Below are 21968 nucleotides of genomic sequence, written 5' to 3'. Positions count from 1 at the left end.
ACGGACGGACAGACGGACGGACGGACAGACAGTCACCCGGATTTCAACTCGTCTCTTCATCCTGATCATTTATATATATATAACCCTATATCTAACTCGATTAATTTTAGGTGATACAAACAACCGTTGGGTGAACAAAACTATTATACTCTGTAGCAACAGGTTGCGAGAGTATAAAAATTACCAAGAGGTCGGTACCTTGTAGATAGATAGTGACTAGATCTTAGTAGTACTTCATTCGATGGTAAAAAATACACTCCTGGGAGCCCTAATACCTAAGTATCCTAGGACACTTCAGCCAAATCTGGAAGACATTAATGAGCCTATTGTGAGCATAGTCTCTATCCATCCGTCGTTGATATTGATTATAATATTTTAAGGCTGCGACAGCCTTTTTGAGCGGAAAAAGCTAAACGAACTTCATAAAATCGGCTCAATCTGCAATTCGTAGAGCTTATATAGAGAGAGTATAAATAGAGCTTTCTTAGTGCTTTTTTTTTACAAAATATTGCATATTTGGATAGACTGTAATTTGAAGTGAACAGAGTTTAAGATCACGAGAAATTTTCATTAGAAACCGGACTTTCCGGTTTCTTTTCCAGACGTAAGAAATTCACCGATCTCTTGTAACTTCTCTAATTTTTATGTTATCAGTTTGCACTCCGCTGTAATGCCACTTAATAATACTATGTACCTATAAGCTTGTCTACCTATTTTGTGTAAATTTTTTCCTCCACATTAGCAGCGGCATGCAATAAAGGCCAAATAAAAGTTCCTAATGCAAACTGTCCGAAATGTTTAACACCTTATGAACTTTTCGTCGCTCATTTGCTGAAGCCATTAGATGGTCGAACGGCCAAACAATGATTTCTTTTAATAGAGAGGCACACACACATTTTCATAATAATGCTGATGATGATGATGATAATGGTAATACTGATAACTGTACTCACACCTAATCGTATGCTGACGCTCCGGCCGATGTGTGATAATGAGACCAAACCAAGTATTAAGCTTTTCAGCATAACTAACTAACTTACTTAGTAATTGCAGCGTGATGCTAAGTCATTTGTACGCGTCCTTTTATGCTGTCGAAGTGACACTCATCTCGAAATGATTACATTTTTTTTGTTTTGTTGTTTTAATTTTGTTATGTTTTTGCTTCGCATAATGCTTGCATATGCTTGGCAAAAACTGTTGAGCGCCGGTAATTGTATTAATTTTGTGATTTGCTCTTTCTATTTGTTGGATAATTGAACAGTAAAACAAAATAATTAATTTCGATACATTTTGCAGGCACATTTAACTTTTCCCTAAAATTAAAAGTCAGTAGATTTAAGTCAGTTGGAGAAAATAATGAGTCTTAATTTGAAAGCAAGGGTCAATCATTAACTATTATTTTGTGCTAAACTTTATTTATAGTAAGAGTGTCCTCGTGTAAAGGTTAGCAGGACACCCTCTCGAAAGCTTTTTGAGATAACGTTCCATTCCTTAATTGTTCTCGAAACGAAGAGGAAACAGCAAATTTTAACACCCAAAAAAACAGCTGATCTTATTGAATTTTTTCGCAGCCAATTTCAGACTTAACCGCTTTACCGTAATACCCATATTAGAACAGCTGATATATTAAGGCTTGTTTGTAAATAATTTTCATACATTTTTTGGAATAGTTTTTGTCTAGTGCCCTATCGAAGATGAAAGATCGAAAACAGTATTTCGGCATATTTTACTGTTTAACTATGAAAAGGGTAAAAATGCAATTCAAGCAGTGCGAAAGTTATGTAATGTGTACGGAGATGATGTGTTGACCGAACGCCAATGCAAAAATTTTGATCTTTTGAAACCGATGTGGTTAAATAAAGTCGTTGGTTGATGTAAATCGTGGAATATAAACTCGAGAGATTATTGAAATAAATTTATCTAATTTCATAAAATTAAGTTTTTGAGACATCGTTTTAAAATTAGCAATTTGGCCTCACAAATCCATTTAAAGAATATAGTCCTGGCCAAATTAATCATATTGTTCACAATAACTACAACATAATCCCCAGTATTGTATGCAGGAACATAAGAAAATCGGAAAAATATCTGACTTTACTTGATGCACAATCAAACACTATTTTAGACCATATGGCTTCGGTAACTTCGAAAGATAGAGTGATGAAGTCAAAAGAGTGTTTGCATATTCGGGCTCATAGCACATCTATACGTTAGATCTAACTAGACTTCATCATGAACCAAAACGCCGAAGAATTCGCATTAATAAAGGGTTGTAATTTTAGTAGTGGGGGAAATGGGAAAAGGGGCCTACAGTTAGCTCACACCTACCGAGAGCATTTCGAATGATCTATGCTTACCTGCGAACTGTTTTAGGAATAATTTACAATCATTTAAACTGCGTCTTAAAATTTGAGGGATGTCTGGTATGTGACGACACGATTCTTATTTGAGATGAGGGCATCATCACATGATTTCTCGTAAGTAATGGATTATCAGGTTAGTGGGAATAAGTAATAATAACTAACTAATAAGTATAATAACATTCTATATTGTTGTCAAAGTTCCAGGCAAAGCATTAGCAGGATGGTTAGTGATTTTAATATTGTAAGAAAGCTTGAGGGGTAGGGAATTTTTGGAAAGCAGTTCCCAGGATTTTATAAACTTTGAAAAAATTACAAAAAAACTACCAGCACATTAACGAAATAAAATAGATAACATAACATTCTGATATTTAATAAATTGTATCGAATTGATGCGGTAGCGCGCAGGAACTGTCGTAATTAAAAAAGCAAAACGAATATTATATTGTGGCGCTCAAGCCCGTTGCCGAAACGAATGTGTTTTAGCGAATGATGATCCAATTTATTTGGTATAGTTTGTGAGGTCGGATGTCATCGTACGTGGTGTTCTCAAATGGTGAATGTGGCGGTGTCGCCGTTTGTGGTGAGATCCTGTGAGTGTTCTCAGATTTGTTTCCAGATGTGATGTATATGGTGGTATATTAGTGCGTGCCATTAGTTTTCCGGGGGGAGCGATATATATGGAGAGGGCAGTTGATACTCAATTAAACAACACTAATATACCATCTGATTAAATTTGACCGGACCCGTCTGATAAAAAATAAAATAAATAGTTTTACGAATTTGAATTCAATAAATCATAATGCCTTTACCGAATGACTATTAATGGCTTCAATGGACTTATGGCGGAGCTAAATCTGGTGGATACAGTGGTTGTGCGATTACTGTCGTTTCGTGTTTCGCCACAAAGTAAGTCACAATCATACTAGAATGTGACGGTGGATTATCGTGGTGGAAATCCCTGAATTTTCTGTCCACAAATCCGGCCGTTTACGACGAATTGCTTTGCGTAGACACCTCGAACTGGGCCTTATTTTGGGTGGAAGTATTGATGTTGTTCAACAAGTAAGGTGTGATATAAGTATTAGGCAGTCTTTCAATGACTAATGGAGTTTTCTGGAAATTTCTTTTATACACAAACAGAGCTGCTTTGAGTTTGGTCGTTTATACCTACTTTTTTTTCTGAAGGAAAGTAAATTAAATTTATAGCGTAAATCATCGTAGTCCTACGTCGCAAAACAAAGCAATACCACCGTACAACTGACCAGAACCGGTGAATAAATTCCGCTTAACAACAACATTTTCTGCGGCTGACGATAAGTGTTGTCTTTGTAAATGTTTGGCCGCTTACAAACACAAATATAATAGTAGATATGTATGAATATAAGTGGCAGCAAACATTTATAGCTGTGGGCAAGTGCATCAATCACACTTGACCTGGTTTCATATTGGCGATTGCTACCACTATGTGATTATTGTTGCTGTTGTTGCAGTCATGTCGATTGGCCGGTGTGGCATGCATACAAATCAGCCGGATGGACTGAGTGCGCAGCTCCACCCCACACGGAAGACAAATGTTAAGTGACAGCAAGTAAACAACAAAAGCAACAATAACAAGCGCAGTATGAACAACAATAGAGCAGCGGCAGCAACAACCAACGCAGCAGTAGTGACAACAATTCGTGGCAGTACGAGCAAGGTGACGAAATTTCAATGGCGTTGGGGACAGCACAACATTGTCCATCTCACGACATGGCACGAAACGACACGACACGACATTTACACGGTACACACGCACACATACAAATGTATTGTATTTCGTTAAATACACACACACATACATATACACGCCTATAGCCTAGAGGAAGTACGCCTCTTTGGCAGCCCGGAAGTATGTCGAGTGCTTATAATCACTATTTCATGGACAACCATTAAATAGCTCGGTTGGCAGTCAACGTTGCAATTGCAACTATACTTGCAACACCCTTATAGTCGATGCATTCCAATGAAAACAATGGGTCTGTGCGCCTAGCCACTAATACTGCCATATTTACTTAGTATAATAGTGTGCGTATATAAAAGTGCATGTGAGTGTGTTTGTGCCTCAGTGCGGTATTGGCAATTGTCAAGTTATTCCGCTATCGCTACCGCAGCGACTAGCTGGATGATTTTCTTTCAGTTTGCTGTCAAGCGCATTGTCATGCCGGCTCTTATATTTCCGTAGAGAGAAATGTCCACATTCTGCTTCTTTTTTTCGCCCACCTGCAATTGTTATCATTGATTGTTTTGCTACGGACATTCTAAGCGCCGTGTTTAGATGATAAAATTGGTTTACTCTTCCAATTAACATACAGGGTGGTTAGCTTAGTTAGGGTATTATGACTAATCGCCGAGGCGAGAATCAAGCTCGGGGGACTATAAATAAGTCTTGATAATAAACTTAAAGCCGCATGTATCGACAAAGTACCCTGACTCCATTACTTGAAGAGATATAGAAAAGTCTTCTGGGGTGCCAAAAAATACTGAAGTCCGCTTTGAGTCCGTAACAAACCTGATAATAGAATTTATTTCGACTTCGATTGTTTCGCCTAGATGGCAAAACATATGTGATCCAAGGTGCTTCAACCTTGGTCTCACAGAAGCGGAACAGTCCAGGAAAAGCTTCCTAAAATTTGTTTACCTTCATCCGGTCCTTTTCAAACAACTTTGAATATTGGCATACGAGAAGATTTTTACAAGGTTTCTCATGAATCCTGTTTGGACACTGACTGTATAGTATTTCTTCATAGAACTCTGATTTACAATCTCATGTCCATTGGAGAGTAAGCGCTTAGAATTCCCACTACTAGGGAAAGGCAAACTCTGAACGCATGTTTCTGAAGGCAAATAGCTCACCGAACTTTCTGCGATCTAGCCCGAATCTGAAGCTCAAGTCGTGACGACCACGATATTATCAACACTTTGACCTTGCTAAACTCCTGCGATGTTCACATAACATCGATCCTACACAGAAACTCAAAATCTATGTCTAATAGTGTCAGATCGTTAATTCAAAGAGCCAAATCGAAATCGTCGAGGCTGCTCCGGATAAGTCAAATAAAACTGTCGTTTAAAAAAATCGCTTTCGATAAATGTGAGTTTAAGAGAACACCCTCTATGAACCACCCTTTACAAACAGTTGTTCCGTAACCAAACACACCTTTTACTCCTTACATTCGTGACCTAAATCGTATTCAACTACTTGGTCAAGTTGCATGCGGCAAGTGTAAAAGTGGCAGGCTGCAATAACATCCTTATCTCGGTGATTGAGTTGCATGAATTTGAGTGATGCCTGTTGGCATTTTTCTAGAAAAATTAAAACTGAAGGACTATTAGGAGAGAAAGTGCAGGAGTGTGTGCGTGTTAGGTTTTTCACCACCGACAAGTTTAATTAAGTGGCTCATTGAAGGCTCACGTTCAGGTTCAGTTTGACCGCGTTAATTTGACACACTTTTACACGACTTGGAAATGGATTCCTATTCAAGTTGAATAGATAACTGAGATCAACGAATATGCAAATGTGTGAACAAGTCACAAGTGGTTTATTTGGAATCATGTAGATCGTTTCAATTTACCTAAGTAGTTCACTCAATATTCTTACCCTACAGCTTTTCAAAAGTCAGACCTTAGAGGAAATCGATGGACAGTTGTAAAAGAATTTTGGAAACGTCGATATATATAATTTGGTAGAACCAACACTGCGAACGACGGTCACTAAAAAAGAAAGGTCGTTTTGTATTCTGTTGGGGTTATGGCAATGATTTGGTGTACACTCATTTAATGTGAACTGACATTTCGGCACTGCTTATACCTATCTTTCTAGGCTTGCATTTCATGACAAGAACTGTTACTGCCGAAGAGGAATTCTACGATGATTCTACTTGCTATCTTTCCCTGTATTGTTACAGTTCGACTCAGCTCGCTGAGAAGATTAGATGCCCAACAGACGAAGAGCACTGCCGCTCTCAAAAGATCAACTGGGTATGGAATCTTCGCTTTTTATTCCACACAAATTAAAATAATCCTTCGTTGTTGCTGCTGTAGTCTTTTGTTTGAAAGAAAATAGTTCTGTTCTAGCTGAGGTTACCTTAACTAAGATATCTGGTTACCTAGGTGCCAGGTTCCGCCTCTACTATTGTGCACATTCTACGTCTTCTGCATCTTAATAGTATTTTTATTCCTTGAACAGGGTTATTAAGTATCCCACAAAGTTCATAACACCCAGAAGGAAGCGACGTAGGCGAACTGAAATTTTGCCCCCTTCCCCAAGAAGCTTCTCATTTGTCGGAACTGCCGATATGGGACCACTATAGCATATAACTGACATACAAACCGAACGATCGGAATTAAGTCGTTGTATGGGAAACTTATTTATTTGAAAAAATATCTTCACGCAATTTGGCACAGTTTATAGCCTAAAGCAATAGTACAATCTCCGAATAAATTGCTTAAGTCGGACCAAGAAAGTATATAGCTGCCATACAAACTGAACAATTTGAACAAAGTTCTTGTTTGGGACACTTTCTTACTTGAAGAGGTATATTCACGAAATTTGGCGTGGATTATTGTCCAAAGCAACGGTGTAATTTCCAAAGAAATTATTCAGAAGGACTACTTGGCATATATAATACAATCAACGATCAAAATGCAATCTTTTGTATTTGTGAAGAGTATTATACCATCGGCGCGACCGAAGATTTTTTCTTGTTATGAACTTCCATTAGCACTCTTTCTCTTGATCGGTAATTTCAAACTTTCTGTTGAATTTCTCGAAGTTAAATTCGTATATTTCTCCATTTTTCATAGCAGCAAGTCCATCAATAAGAAAAATAGTAACTGCCACACTTGTGGGTTTTGAGAATCTTTTTCTCCTTCGACTTGATTTCTATAATTAGTCAATAGATATTTGGAACTTTGTGATACAAGTGACTTTAAGGTTAGAAATACAGTCCGCAAGGGGTGCCGACAGTTCCAGTCATTATATTACAATTAAATTATTTTTGAACTATTTTGGGAAAAACTAGTCCATCACCAGTTATGGTTTGTATGGGAATATGTTATTTTCTCATTTCCTTTTGCCGTAATATTCGTTACGACCGCTTGTACTTTCTCATTACTGCGTCGTGCCTACAACGTCTGTAACTGTTTATAAATATATACTCTTAGTTATACAAAATTCATACCTACATTCTACATTCTACGTACAACATGCAACATGCCACATGCGTCCAACATCAATTACAACTGCAAGTAAGTTTTGTGACCAAAAGAGAAAATATTAATTTATTTCCTCTGACCTAAAATAACAGTAATATGCGCATTGAAAGTGAGTGTTTTTTGTGACCTTTACTTGGGCATACGGACGCATGTGTGCACAACGGAATTTTTGGCTGCCAAGCTAACCTCCTTTTTTGGCTATTAATTCCATTGTCTTAGTCAGCTTTGACACACCTGTGCACTGCAGGTTTGTTCCAATGCGGCAAAGCTGATGAAGTGTATATAAGATTTATAATATATTTCGGTCGAGTGGAGTGAGTGAATGGCTATGGCTCGTTGATTCGTGGGTTTGCTTATATAAAATGTCTTTGCTGGCAGAATTTTGACTTTTTTTTATAGTTTTACTGTCTCGAAAAGGTTTGTTCTGGCAATTAATGAGGCTTGTAGAACCGATTGAGAATTCAGTTGCTATCGCATCAAAAGATCTCGCCAGTTCAGTATGTTTTACTTTATACAGCTCTTCTATCTGACAATTATGGATACAGCTGCAGAAACTTTTCTTCAAACACTTCCGTTGTCACTTTCTTTGATAGTATCCACTCTTTCATTTCCTTTATTGTTGTCAGAATTTGTGGATTTTCCTCATTGATAGAGAAATTTATCTGGTCTACTCAGTGAATTATTATATGTTCTTTATGGTTCTAGATATTCATAATCATTCATCAGATTTTTATATTTAGTTAATAAGAACTATTTCCGCTCTTCTGGTTTAAACGTTTTTGAATTGATAGTTCGTCTTTATCTCATACATTTCAGCCACATAATTTTTGTTTCCCAAAATCCGTCTAGTTTTAGTTTATACAGAATTCTAACCGGGTTCGTTCGCAATGTCTTCCTATAGGCGCTTTTACAGAAATTTTATATACCTTCAACCAATTCGTCTGTTGCACATCTACTTCAGAAATGAGAGATATATAGAGTCAAGTAAAGAAAAGTCCATAATTTTTCCAATATACCGCTATAGTCGACTGTATCTCGCGTGGCATTAGTGCGGTCGGGATACGCCAACTATTTGGCGTTAATAGAATAATATTTCGTATTAAAAACTTCCCAGTATTGTTCGAGCACTCGTCAGAGATGGACACTAGCAGAGAGAAAATACAAAGTTAGCGGCTGAAAATGTGAACAGTGATCTTGAACTTTTATCAGTACCGTTAGGGTAGTTTTGATGTCAAAGATGCACCACGCTCTGGAAGGCCATTTGTTGAATGTATCGATAAAATAAGGTCTGATAAACTAGTCCAGCCGTCATACAAGCACTAACTTCAATTACCGAGGAGCTAAACATTGGACAAAAACCATTTGGAACCATTCAAATCAGGTTGGATACAGAAATTAGCTGGACATATTGGAGCCATACGATTGAACTCAACAAAACCTGCTGAACCGCAAAAAAATCGACCCATTTCTGAAGTGGATGGTTATTACTGTTGAAATATGGCTAACTTACGACAGTGTCAAGCGAAAGCGGTTGTGCTCGAATCGATGTGAGGCTGCGATATGCTGTCAAATATTTTACCGTATGAAGGGAGCAGTCGCCTAGAAGGTTTAGGTTAGGTTAGGTTAAAAGGTCGATCCTAAGAAGGATCACACTTGGACAGCTTAAATGCCGGACGCTTTGTGTCTATAACAAACTTGTTGAGACGGCCAATATCCGTTTCGGCCAAGTCTTCTGGTCCGCCGAAAGTATGGTTGCCGAAAGGTTTCAGTTTCAGCCTAGCAAAAGCCGGACAGTGGAGGAGAAAGTGTCGGGATGTTTCCGCCTCACTCTCTTCCATGCAACTTTGACAACTAGCATCGGGTAGTATTCTAAACCGTACCGTATGAGTTTCCATTGGACAGTACCCAGTGAGAACTCCTACCATAGTGGCGACATGAACTTTGTTCAAGGCGAGAAACTCCCCCTGCCTCCTGCGATTTACTTTCGACCTAAAGAATCTTGCAGTCGCACAGGAGTTGGTAGTCGACCAGCGTCTGCTTAGTGCATGCGAGGTCCATTGGCCCAGAGCCAGAACGCAAGACGTTAGTGGAGATCCAACTCGATCTCATTCCGACGTGAGCAGATCAAGGGTGCCCCCCTGGCGATCTCATCGGCTTTGCAGTTTGCCAGCGATTCCGCTGTGACCAGGCACCGAAACGAGACTGATATTGAAATAGCGTGATGCTATTTCTATTGAAGACAGACATTCCTGGACTAGTTTTGATTGCACGGTTCGCACACTCTGTTTTTGTTTGTACTCATTGCTGTTGCCTTTATGAGGCAATGCGTTTAGAGCCGACCAGCGCAAAGAGGGAGTCATCTCAACAAACAACAACCATACCAACTTAATGATTACAGTAGGGGAACGAAGTCCGAAACCTGCCATGATTTTAACGGGATGGAGGCGGCCTTGGCATTAGCCAATTAGCCAGGGTATCCCCCCTGCATACGCAGGTGACAAAATACCATGAATCCATCTAATAGTCCAGGCTATGTCCGTGTCGAGCAAAGGTCAGATAAGTAGGAGTTTAAAAAGGCCCTAAAGGCCGCAGGTCATTTAGCGTATCCATCGTATTATCTGATGGTCTTGCGAGTCTAATCAAAGTTTAAGCACTCTAGTTGGAGTTACTTTCCGATGTTACAGGTCCAAAACTCGGATCTTATTCTTGCTCTCTAAGGTATAAGTTTATGTGGAGACAAAGTGGACTCGAGGCCAAAAGTAGGAACCGCACCTTATCTTCTTGGCACCGACGCAGCTCCTCTAAAATTATATCATTTTACCGTGTATCACTCGAATTAATTATGATTTGTGTTATTCGTAAACTGCCTTGGATCAATATTTACATCGGTATTTACCGACATATTTTCGAAAACAAGAAACTCAAATAAAGTTTTATCTTTAGTTATCGCCAGTCGTCATGTGTACATTATACTGTGCCGTAATTTACTTTTTATCTTTATTTATTTTTAGTTGTTGTTTATTTTTTTATCTTTTTCTCATCCAGATTTTGTTTTTATCGATTATCTAAGTTTTCCCCTGTTCTGCTGGCATTTCTTTGTCGTCGCACGCTTTCGTTTTCGTTAATGCGAGTGCACACGAGTGGCTTCGTGTTGAAGATAATTTCAATTTCCCTTTTTTCGGTGTCGGGTTTTCGGTTTTTGGTTTCTATGTTAACTTTCGTTTCTGTTTTTATTACAGTTAATGCACGTAGCACATGCATTTCAGTTGCATAATAGCTACTCTACTCGCCGTTACATGTACGTGTGTGTATGTGTGTAAGTGCGCACATTGAAGTACCGACTATGCAAACAGTCTTGGAGGTCAAGGTAGCAACACGTACCACCATACCATTTTGTCATACTAATTGTGGTGATGCAGTCGTTTCTACATATATCCACACATACCCACGTGCTTAGTAAGCTCCCACTACTTCAGTAGGTACAAATATATGTGAGTAATTGTCTATAAGCATAAGCATACCAAATTTCATGGCTTACGGTAAGCGCATACCAGCATGTTTACTTTACCGTTAATGAAGAGCTCAAAATGGTTAATCGAATTGTGATGGTTGTTATGTAATATGTTTAAGTATAAGAAGCATATCGAGTTTATGCTCCGGTCAGTATGAAGCTTCTTGTTATCCGAAACTGTTTCATTTATATAAAAATTACAAAAAATATGGTTGAGAATTACTAACTATACCTTTAAATAAACAAAAATTGAAGCATTTACTGATTTTTCATCACCCTTAAGCGATTTACGGGCTATTACTCGGCAGTTGAGCCAACGGCAAATTTAAGGGGTTATAACCACAAAAAACACTGTTTTTTTTAATTTTTTTGGAGAGACATTTTTTAAATAATTACATCAAATGTACCTTTGCAGAACTTGATTTTCTCAAATAATCAGCGATTTTGAACAATTTCAGATTTTTTTGATGATCTGATCTGACCAATTTCTGTGGAGAATAATTTGTTGCCTTGTTGCAAGCTCTTTACTCCGATCGTTCAGTTAATATGGCAGCTATAAGCTATAGTCGTTCGATCTATACAATTTCTTCTGAGATTAGATTAATGCCTCAAATAATAATACATGCCAAATTTCGTGAAGATACCTCGTGAAATGAAAGAGTTTTCTATACAAGCACTTGATTCCGATTGTTCAGTTTGTATGGCAGCTATATGCTATAGTCATCCGATCTATACAATTCCTTCGAGGATTGTCAAATGAAAGAGTTTTCCTTACAAACACTTGATTTCGATTGTTCAGTTTGTATGGCATAGTCATCCGATCTATACAATTCCTTCGAGGATTCGTCAAATGAAAGAGTTTTCCTTACAAACACTTGATTTCGATTGTTCAGTTTGTATGACAGCTATATGCTATAGTGGTCCGATATCCGTTCCGACAAATGAGCTGCTTCTTTGCTAGAAAGGGACAGGTGCAAAATTTCAGATCAATGTCTCAAAAACTGAGGGACTAGTTCGCGTATATACAGACGGACGGACAGACAGACGGACATGGCTAAATCAACTCAGCTCGTCACGGTGATCATTTATATATACTTTATATGGTCTCCGACGTTTCCTTCTGGGTGTTACAAACTTCGTGGCAAAATTAATATACCTTGTTCAGGGTATAATTATTACAATACGGGTATTGATCGAAGAGCTTGGCGGCTTCCCAAAAATGCCGTTTTTGTGTAAACAAATTTTCACTTCAGATTGACTTAAAAAATCGAAATTAACGGCAAATACCTTACGTTAGGTTGGGTAAGGTCGATTCTAATAGGGAGCTAAATAGCAGCCATTTATACCTGAAAAACACTATAGTGGTCCGGCAGCCTGAAGCTAAGATAGACCTAGAGCTCCTTACAGAAAACTACCCCTCCAACCCTCCCCTCTAGCTTCGACCCATCCGTGAAAAAGCTCACTGCGCCTCTTCTTCAGCGACACCTCCCTATCCAGTGATCCTAGTTTTCAGGAATGCAGTTAAAGGAAAAGAGAATTACGACATGTCCTTGTTCGGTCTCCTTCATCCCCTGAGCCTTTGAGGGCACTTCGCAGCAATGCACCGGCCCGCAATGTCCACGGGTGCTATGTGTAAACTGGCATTAAGTCTCATTGTTGGTGATTCAAAATTCAGAGAAAATTCTTCCCTGATATTAATCAAAAATGGGTAAAATCGGGTCAATACCTCCCCAGCCACCACATACATAATGTAAAGATTTTAGAACTTCCGGTTGACTTTATACAATATAACATATTTTTTGGTCAATATGTGGGTTCTTTAGTGAATCTGGGAGTGGATCTATTTCTGGTACTAGTATGAAAATCAGGTCAAAACTACCCTTATCCCCCATAAATCTATTAAAAGGATTTCGATCTTCGAATTGGCCCTTTACTGTATGTGTTGGTCAATATTGTAAGATATCTAAGCAAAAATAAGTGAATGTAAAATACTGGCTATACTATAGTTCTTGAATTACCACAGATCCGAAATAATACATGCGATTATTCACGTAAATATTTCATTGTCTTTGATAGTCGCAAAGTGCGAGAGTATACCATAAAATGTTCGCTTATACCTGATCTTAGCCTTTCCTTACTTGTTGTACTTTGTTTTGTTTCATCGACTCAATGACACTGTATAATAAAGTCAAATATATGAAATGAAGTCAATATTTGTACAAGAGTTGCGTTATAATGGCAACTGTTTTTGTATAGGCAAGTCAACAAATGCGACATGGTTTATATGCTAAAATAAATAGTAACGCGTAAAATAATAATAACGATTGCTGAAACAATGGTTTTAATAAAGAAATAATGTGCAATAATTAAGAACGACTTAATTTTTTTTAGTTCTTTTGTGTGTTTGTTTGCCACTCGCTAACAAGAAAAGCGGTTATTTTTAAAATGTATCATAATCCCTTAAATGGCTATTAGAGACTTGCTTATTGTTCAGATCGTTTTATGGTAATGAATTTTAATTGTAACTCTTACGACTCCTCCATTACTTCCAAGTGAGAATACCCTCTAGTCGTGAAGGGAGAAGAGGTTTAATAAGGGAGGATTATACTGTCTCAATTTATACCAACGGGTTCAAAATAGACTGCGGTGTAGGTGCGAGGGTGTACTCCGAGGATCCTAATATCTCTCTATATTTTCGTCTACAAAACTCAATTAGCACCTTTCAACAGGAAGGACTAGGCATAGAGAAGGTCTGTGTTCTATTTAACAACTACGGGCTGATACAAAAATAAGGAAACGGCTCTACACTTCCTCAGGGAGTGCACTGTTCTATTACAAAGCAGACATTGAACTCATACAGATACCAAACCTTGAATGTCTATCTTCCAAAAGCATAACGGAAATAAGAGTTTTAATTGAGGGCACCAAATAGTTTGAACACAACAATGGATCGTGATATCAACGTATAAAGGGTTTACGATAGTGTATCAAAATAACGCATCCAGCACTAATTAAGCCCAAAGAGGCTGCGGTCTTACCTACTTACCAACAAATCTGATGCCCTATTATTATTTTATAGTTTTATGGCATCCATAAAACTTAATCAGCTATTCTCTGCTGTTAATTGCAGATATGAAAAACATGTTTTTGCTTTTGATGAAATTCTAAACCCTTTACCTTCAACATTGTTTATCCACGAGTATTAAGATAAACTAATTCAAATACACAGCAGACCGTGTGTTATCTATATAGTTATCACTTTCAACACAGTATTTGTATTTGTGAAATAAGAGTCTAGCTACTTTGCAAATATTGACAAGTATACCTATAGTGAAAATTCTTTTATAATAATGTTTTTAGAAAAATATACATGTGTTTTTTGTTAGTTCGGTTTTGGACTTCCTAGCTATCAAACCCGTTAGCGCGGTAGTGGATTAAGTTGTCAAAAAGTAAAGAGAGACTTTAAGTAAAACAGATAGAGAAAACTTATTTTTAAATGAAATATTTGTGAGAAAAAATTATCGTAATAAAAATAGTTATAATATTTTGATACTTAAAAATATAAAAAACTATAACTAACTAAAAAACAAAACCAACGTTTAAGAAATCTAAAGATATTTTATATGAACTTTAAAACCCCTTGTTTGTTTTTATGACTGTAATTTTTTAAATGAGAATAAGAAGTAACATCAACTTCGGTTATACCAAAGGTGTATTACACGAAATCTATTTTCATCGGTCAGTTTGTATATATCCATGCCGAATTTCGTAAAGATATCTTATCAAATGAAAAAGTTTTCCATACAAAGACTTGATTTTGATAGTTCAGTTTGTATGGCAGTATTCCACGTGCCACGTGTTAGTTTTACGCGCTCTAATTTAATAAACTATTTAGGTGGCCATCTTCGTGTGCTGACTGTTTCTATAAAGCTTTATGATTTCATTAAGAAGCACCACGTTGATAGCATAAAGATCTCGTTGAAGAAGTTTTTTTCATACATATATAGAATTTTTTTAATAAACCGCGTAAAAAATGCTCAATCGTGGAACAATTTTTCGCTCATCGCAATATATATATGAATATACTATCTAGTTTTCGAGAAGAGTGAAGTAGTTGTAAGAGCTTTAAATTGCCTGAGCTTTAAAATTATTACTATGTACTTATATATAGGGTGATCCATTCCGAGGTTCCCCCCTGAACAGAGTATATTAAGTTTGCCACGAAGTTTGTAACACCCAGAACGAAACGTCGGAGACCCTATAAATATATACATAAATGATCAGCATGATGAACTGAGTTGATTTATGATGTCCGTCTGTCTGTATATATACAAACTAGTCCCTCAGTTGTCAAGCTATCGATCTGGAATTTTGCACCTGTCCTTTTCTTACCAAGAAGCCGCTCATTTGTCGGAACGATATCGGACCACTATGGCATATAGCTGCCATACAAACTAAACAATCGGAATCAAGTGCTTGTATGAAAAACTATTTCATCTGACGATATATCTTCACGAAATTTGGTATGTATTATTATTTAAGGCAATTATCCTATTTTCGAAATAATTTTATAAATCAGATGACTATAGCATCTAGCTGCCATTTTAACTGAACGATCGGAGTTAAGTACTTGCATGGAAAATGTTTTTTAATTCAAATTTTATGGTTAATGCTTATTATCATTCGAAAAAACATTCTTTGGCATTTATTTTTTGAATATTATCTCATTTAAATGTTGGCCGCAGCTACGTCTCAGATGATCCATCCGTTGAATCCAATTTTCGATGACTTATTCGAGCATTTTGACTGGAATGAAACGCGGGATTGTCCGCATAGACTTGCGACTTTAGAATTTAGCTTTGGGCCTTGTGGAAAAAATGCGAGAGGAAAAAATTTACGTTTCTTATATTATCTAATATTTTTATTATTATTATAAACTCAGAAAACTTCTTCTATGATATTTATTATTTCAAACAACTTCTAAAGCGTTGAAATGTCTTTGACAATTAATATTAATCGCCCACTGGCGTCACCAATCCGAGCCATCTCAAACTTAGGGGTGGATCCAACTTTCTGTCTTTACTGGTACCTGATTAAATGTAAGAAATTGGAAGCGCTTTCCAGCTAAAAGCTATGTAATGAAATACAAATTTGTAGTTGTTGAGTTCTGAACGACTTTCAAGCTTTTTACTATTGTATCAGCTTTGAAATTTTCCTACATCGGCTAAGATATGAATGTTATTAAGATCTTTGCTCTCTTCGTCTTGTCTAATCTCAAATTTTTGAGCTTAAGGAAAGGAAAGTCTCATATATTTTCTAGGTATTCAATTTTCCTTTGGACACTTATCACGCATATAGTGTATAATATGTTCGTTTCTATGTCTGACCCCAGGTATACAAGGTTTTAAGATCGCTGGCCGTAGGTGTTAATATGTTATAACAACTTCGTGGGTGTTAATATAAATTGAAGATTCTCTTATCATATGCCTTATATATGTATCTTAGCATAACTATTCGATATTTCCAAGTATTCAAAAACGATTATTATTCAAGACTTTCTTACTTCTCTGAGGAGAAGGGATTGTTACATGCCTTCATGTTTCTCATCCATGCACAGGTAAATATTTCTTTCCTTTTATTCTTATTTTTATTTATTTTTTATTTTTTTTTTTAAATAAGCTTAACCTCTAGCCATCCCTATTAGCAACCGCGTACCCGGGTACCCACAAAGGAAAGCATAGGAAAACAAGTAAGGAAGGGCTAAGTTCGGATGTAACCGAACATTTTATACTCTCGCAAAGTCAAATGGTATACTCGTTTGAGATTTCTTTGTGGATTGACTGATATTTTCGGTAGAAGGTCAACTATAGGCACTGGGGTCCACATATTTAGTACTTAGGGGTTTGATCAGTTTTGGTTCGATTTAGACAATTTTTGGCCGCAAGGTGGCATACTTTAATTGCATTATTCACGCAAAGTTTTACCCCGATATAATCATTGTTACCTGATTTGCATAGTGGAAAGTGAAAGAATCAGATGGAATTGGGCTGTGCCACGCCCACTGACTAATTTTGAACGCGGTTCCTATAAAGTCAATTTATACCATCTCAGAGATAAAATTTAATGTCTCTGGCGTGTTTAGTGCTTGATTTATCGCGCTTTTAGTAGTTTTTAACAGTACCGTTATATGGGGAGTGGGCGGAGTTGCCACCCGATTTCAACTATTTTCACACCGTCAATAGAAGTGCTAAAAACATTTGCTTCCAGTGAATTTTGTTATTATAGCATTAGCGGTTTAGGAGATATGCACATTAAACCTATTAGAGGCGGGACCACGCCCACTTTTTAAAAAAAAATTTTAACTGCAGATGCCCCTCCCTAATGTGATCCTGTGTACCAAATAACAGTCTTGTATCTTATTGCGGAGCTTAGTTATGGCAAGTTATTTGTTTTTGATTAATGGCGTTTTGTGGGCGTGGCAGTGGTCCGATTACGCCCATCTGCAATACCAACCGTCTCACGGTACCATGAAACATGTCTACCAAGTTTCATAAAGATATCTCAATTTTTACTCAAGTTAGAGCTTGCACGGACGGACGGACGGACAGACGGACGGACGGACAGACAGTCACCCGGATTTCAACTCGTCTCTTCATCCTGATCATTTATATATATATAACCCTATATCTAACTCGATTAATTTTAGGTGATACAAACAACCGTTAGGTGAACAAAACTATTATACTCTGTAGCAACAGGTTGCGAGAGTATAAAAATAGATAAATATTACACTTTTTTTATAATTAATGACATTAAACACATTGTACACGATTAACTGAGTGCTCGTCACACACAGGTTGGTGACAATTGGCACAGGCCTTACGTGTCTTTCGCCGTCTTCTTATTAGCAAAGCATTGCAGACATGACAAGATCCTGTTACTTTTTTCCTTCCGGTTTTGTATGGATAAAGCTATTCATCAATCGTCAAGTTAAGACACCGAAGAACGAATAAATTTCGGGTATCGTAACGGGCTTCCATTGATGCTGTGAGTTTGAATGGTTAGCATTGTATTCTTGGAAAATTGTTTCAGTTTTTTTATTAGTGTGACGGAAGATTATTTCAACCATTTCGTAGGTAAAAATTCTTCTGGTTCATCACGCACTGAATTACCTTGTTGATTTTGATGTCTAGCTCTATTTGCTGGAATCCAGTCTTCGTCATCGCTATCAGAAACCCTCCTCGAATTACTGTCGTATTCTCCAAGTAGTTACCTCAAGTACTCATTCCTTTCCGTTGCACTTAACCTAATAAATTAAATAGTATGTGATATACGTCGTAAATAAATATAATTATATTACACAAAATTGTAATTAAAATATTTGCAAATGTTAAATATAAGTAACGTTTACTTACCGAGTATAGTCAGCTCTCGATAATTGTTCCATAGCTTTATTTTTCACTGTCAAGAGAACACCAAATGAAAGACTTCTGATCCCACCAAAAATCTGTTACATACTAAAAAATGCTCGAATCTAGTGCGCGATAGAAAACAAAGAAATAACCTTGAGTTTTTATTTCTCTTTCGAACGGCATCTGCTCGGCTCCGAACAATAAAAGCCGGCCGACTACTTGGGGTATCCCAAATAGGTTTCAGATGTCATTCACTGTTCTACGTTGTTATTTTTCTTTAAATTGTCACTGACTATTAATTTTTGAAGAAAAAAATTTTTTAGAAAACATTTCTTTTAATAAAATAAACAAAATTTTTAATACTCAGATCGTGGGTTACCCGGTACTCGGTTGCTAAAAGACGTCGGTAAAGTTGGTTACTAACATAAAGGTTAAGAAGTTTGAAAAAGGGCAGCGGATATAGTTGTAGGTTTTGAGGTTCTGTCCACCTTGAATTTTCCACTTTATACGCAGATTTTTAATTCAAAAGTGTTTACAACTTCGTTCACGCAATAAAATGCTTGCTTGTAATTCTTTAACGTGTTTTGAACATTTCGTGCAGGAACGTTAACCCTTCACATGGTTTCACTTAGTAATGAAATCGAAAAAACAATCTACAAATGATATGGAGCGAATTTACTTCGAAATATATTCCTCAAAGATAAATATTTCGTAACCTGACTATCATATGCGAAGGTTGTGAACTGTGATAATTACTTATCCACTCGTCCTACAGTCCGCTAATAAGTGGTAATTTTCAGAAATCAAAGTGCAAATTTTTAACTTCGTCGCACTGGCCATCGTGGTTCGTTCTCATTTTGTAGAATATTTCAAAATTGGTTTATATAATAAAGCTAGGTCTATAATTTTTGAAACCAAAAAAAAAAAATAAAGTAGAATAAACATCATTGGAAAAGGCAAAATAATATACCAAAAACGAAAGGAAAAATTATTTACTGGAGATCTGAGGTCGGGAAGAGGGGATGTTTGAATTTCTATGAGTAAAAAACGGTTTATCTCGAGTTCCGGTACACTAAAACCCCTATGGGAAAAAGGTAAATGGCAAAGACGCAAGCTAGTCAAGTTCTTGTATGGAATCTTTTGTATTTATAAGGGATATCCAGGATTCCGTTCTGGTTTATCATATAAGCAGTGCGCTCAATCTTGTTTTTGAAAAGAACAAACTGATCTTAATTTTTCCGAAACTTACTTAAGAAATCGATCATTCGTGGATCTATAAGGGGACTTACAAGGGATTAAATTATGCTCTTTGACGGTTTTAAATTGTTTACAAATGAAATAGCTGGTCAAAAGTGCAAAAGATAGGTCAAAACCACAAAGATATTTATTCCAAACTACACAAAACCTCACTCCCTAAAAGCTAGCAAATTTTGTAAAGAGAGCATTTTTGTGGTTAATATTTTTACCTCAGATTAAAAATATATTAATTAGAATTCATAAAATTCCATCAGCTCTTTTATGCTCAAGCATAAGGCATATTATAACATGTTATAACAGTCCCTTAAAAAAGCTAAAACTAAAATCATTATATAAGTTAATATTAAAACCGTTCGGTTTGTGGTTTGTTGCAAAGTCATTGTCAACACATTGCAATATCTGGAGGCACTGAGCATAAGTCGCATTAAACGCTTTATGTTGCAACTGCGACACGACACACATGATTAGACATTATTGCCGCCGAGTTGTTGCTGCGATGCGATGCTTCGTTATGCAATCGCCAGTCACCACAACAAACCGACAGCAGCGGCATTACAGGCAATTTGCAAAAATAAAACCAATAACAAGTGAAACTGATGCCTTTTGGCAGATGGTAGCAACAACAACAACAACTGCAACAACAATGTTGTGTTGCTTGCCTCCACAACAATATCACATTAACATCATTAGCCACATTTTACGCATTAGCGGCAGCAATAGCCACAACAACAAAAGCAGCAACAAAAACCACAACAACAGTGGTAGCAACAACACGGCAGCGGCGTTGGAAAAAAGCGAAAGGAAAACGATGCAGCGGATGAGCATGAAATGAGCAACAAGGTTGTAGCGCTTGGCCTGAACCAATTTTTAGCGACGTCTTCATCAGCTAGCAGTTCGTTGTTGAAGCTTATGCTCTAATGTATGCACATGTATGTATGTGTGAATGTGTGTATGTGAGTCGGTTAATGTGTTTTTAGTCAAAGCGTCCTCGTCATCGTCGCCTTTGGCAACGCTTACTATTAATATGCAATGTTCAATAATTACAATAGCTTCGAATTAATGCAACAATTTCAAGCTGCAACAATGACAGAGTGCCGCAATATATGCGCGATGACGTACCTGTAGGAAAAAGCTGGCTGAGTGAATAAAAAATTTATGTTTTTATACATATTTATGCCTAGTATGTTGCATTACTCAAACTTTTCATAAATTTAAATGAATATTTTTTCTAAATGCAACACTGCATAAATTTCGTTCATTAGTAAGTAACAGCTTAAGTAATATACATTTTATGTCCATCTTAGTAATAAAAATTCATCTAAACTTATGTAGTGGTGAAACGAACAAATAGGTGGTATAATTCTAATATGTTAAACTGGCAAAAGGAAATAAAAGGAGAACAAACGGTTATACCACTTCTGTGAGTTACCCAAATACTTTTTATAATTCAATTCAATTACTTTATTTGTTGTTGATTTTTAAATGTTTAAAGTAAATCTTTACTGAAGAGAGTATAGCTAGAAAAACAGCGAACAGAGTAGTGGCAAAACTAACATGACAAATGTGATTGGTTTAGTTAAGGTTTTAGTTTGCTCTCTTTACTTTTGATAAATTCAAATTCCTGTGGCCTGCCTATTTATTACTGACAATTATTTATTTATTTTTAATAAACTAATGCTATCGTTATATTTTGGAAGAAATTTTATTAAAATTTTATTTTGTTTCTTTTTAGGTAAGAGATGTTAATCAAAATGAAATTGCACTAATATAGAGTAAGTAAAATTGTATTATAATGATACATACAAAGTATAATAGTTTTGTTCACTTAACGGTTGTTTGTATCACATAAAACTAATCGATATAGTTGTAGATCTAGGGTTATTACGGATGATCCAAGTAGAGGTACTTTTTTCAATAGCCTCTTTTTGACAGATCTCGTGCGAGTCGTGTCAAGCTGTCATGTTACTTTTGTTTGTTCGTCCGCCCGTCTGTCTGTGCAAGCTGTAACTCGAGTGAAATTTCAGATATCCTAGTGAAACTTGATACACGTATTCCATGGCAAAAAAGTGAAGACAAGTTCGTAGACGCAAGTAAACGAAAATCTATAAAGTTCCATAACTAAGCACTTATTTAGGATATAAGACTGTATTTTGACACAGATAATCACAGCAG

At 36.7% G+C, this 21968-nt stretch overlaps 1 protein-coding gene across 6 annotated transcripts in view; it reads left to right on the top strand.

The window, feature by feature from the left end:
• LOC106614858 (beta-1,4-glucuronyltransferase 1) overlaps positions 1-21968 on the top strand; it is a 270214-nt gene that overhangs the window by 61749 nt on the left and 186497 nt on the right. The window contains exons 1-2 of one of the 6 annotated variants that reach the window (XM_036371028.2): positions 14539-14576; positions 21529-21568. The exons of 3 other annotated variants lie outside the window; for them this stretch is intronic. The gene's annotated coding sequence lies outside the window, so the exon portion shown is untranslated. Of the gene's footprint in view, positions 1-14538; positions 14577-16633; positions 16745-21528; positions 21569-21968 lie in introns of those variants that run through there. 2 more of the 6 variants (XM_070106758.1, XM_070106759.1) reach the window with 2 other exon arrangements.

This window comes from Bactrocera oleae, chromosome 3 (genome assembly GCF_042242935.1).
Source record: "Bactrocera oleae isolate idBacOlea1 chromosome 3, idBacOlea1, whole genome shotgun sequence".
Classification (NCBI taxonomy): domain Eukaryota; kingdom Metazoa; phylum Arthropoda; class Insecta; order Diptera; family Tephritidae; genus Bactrocera; species Bactrocera oleae.
This window is presented reverse-complemented; position numbering and strand designations above follow the sequence as displayed.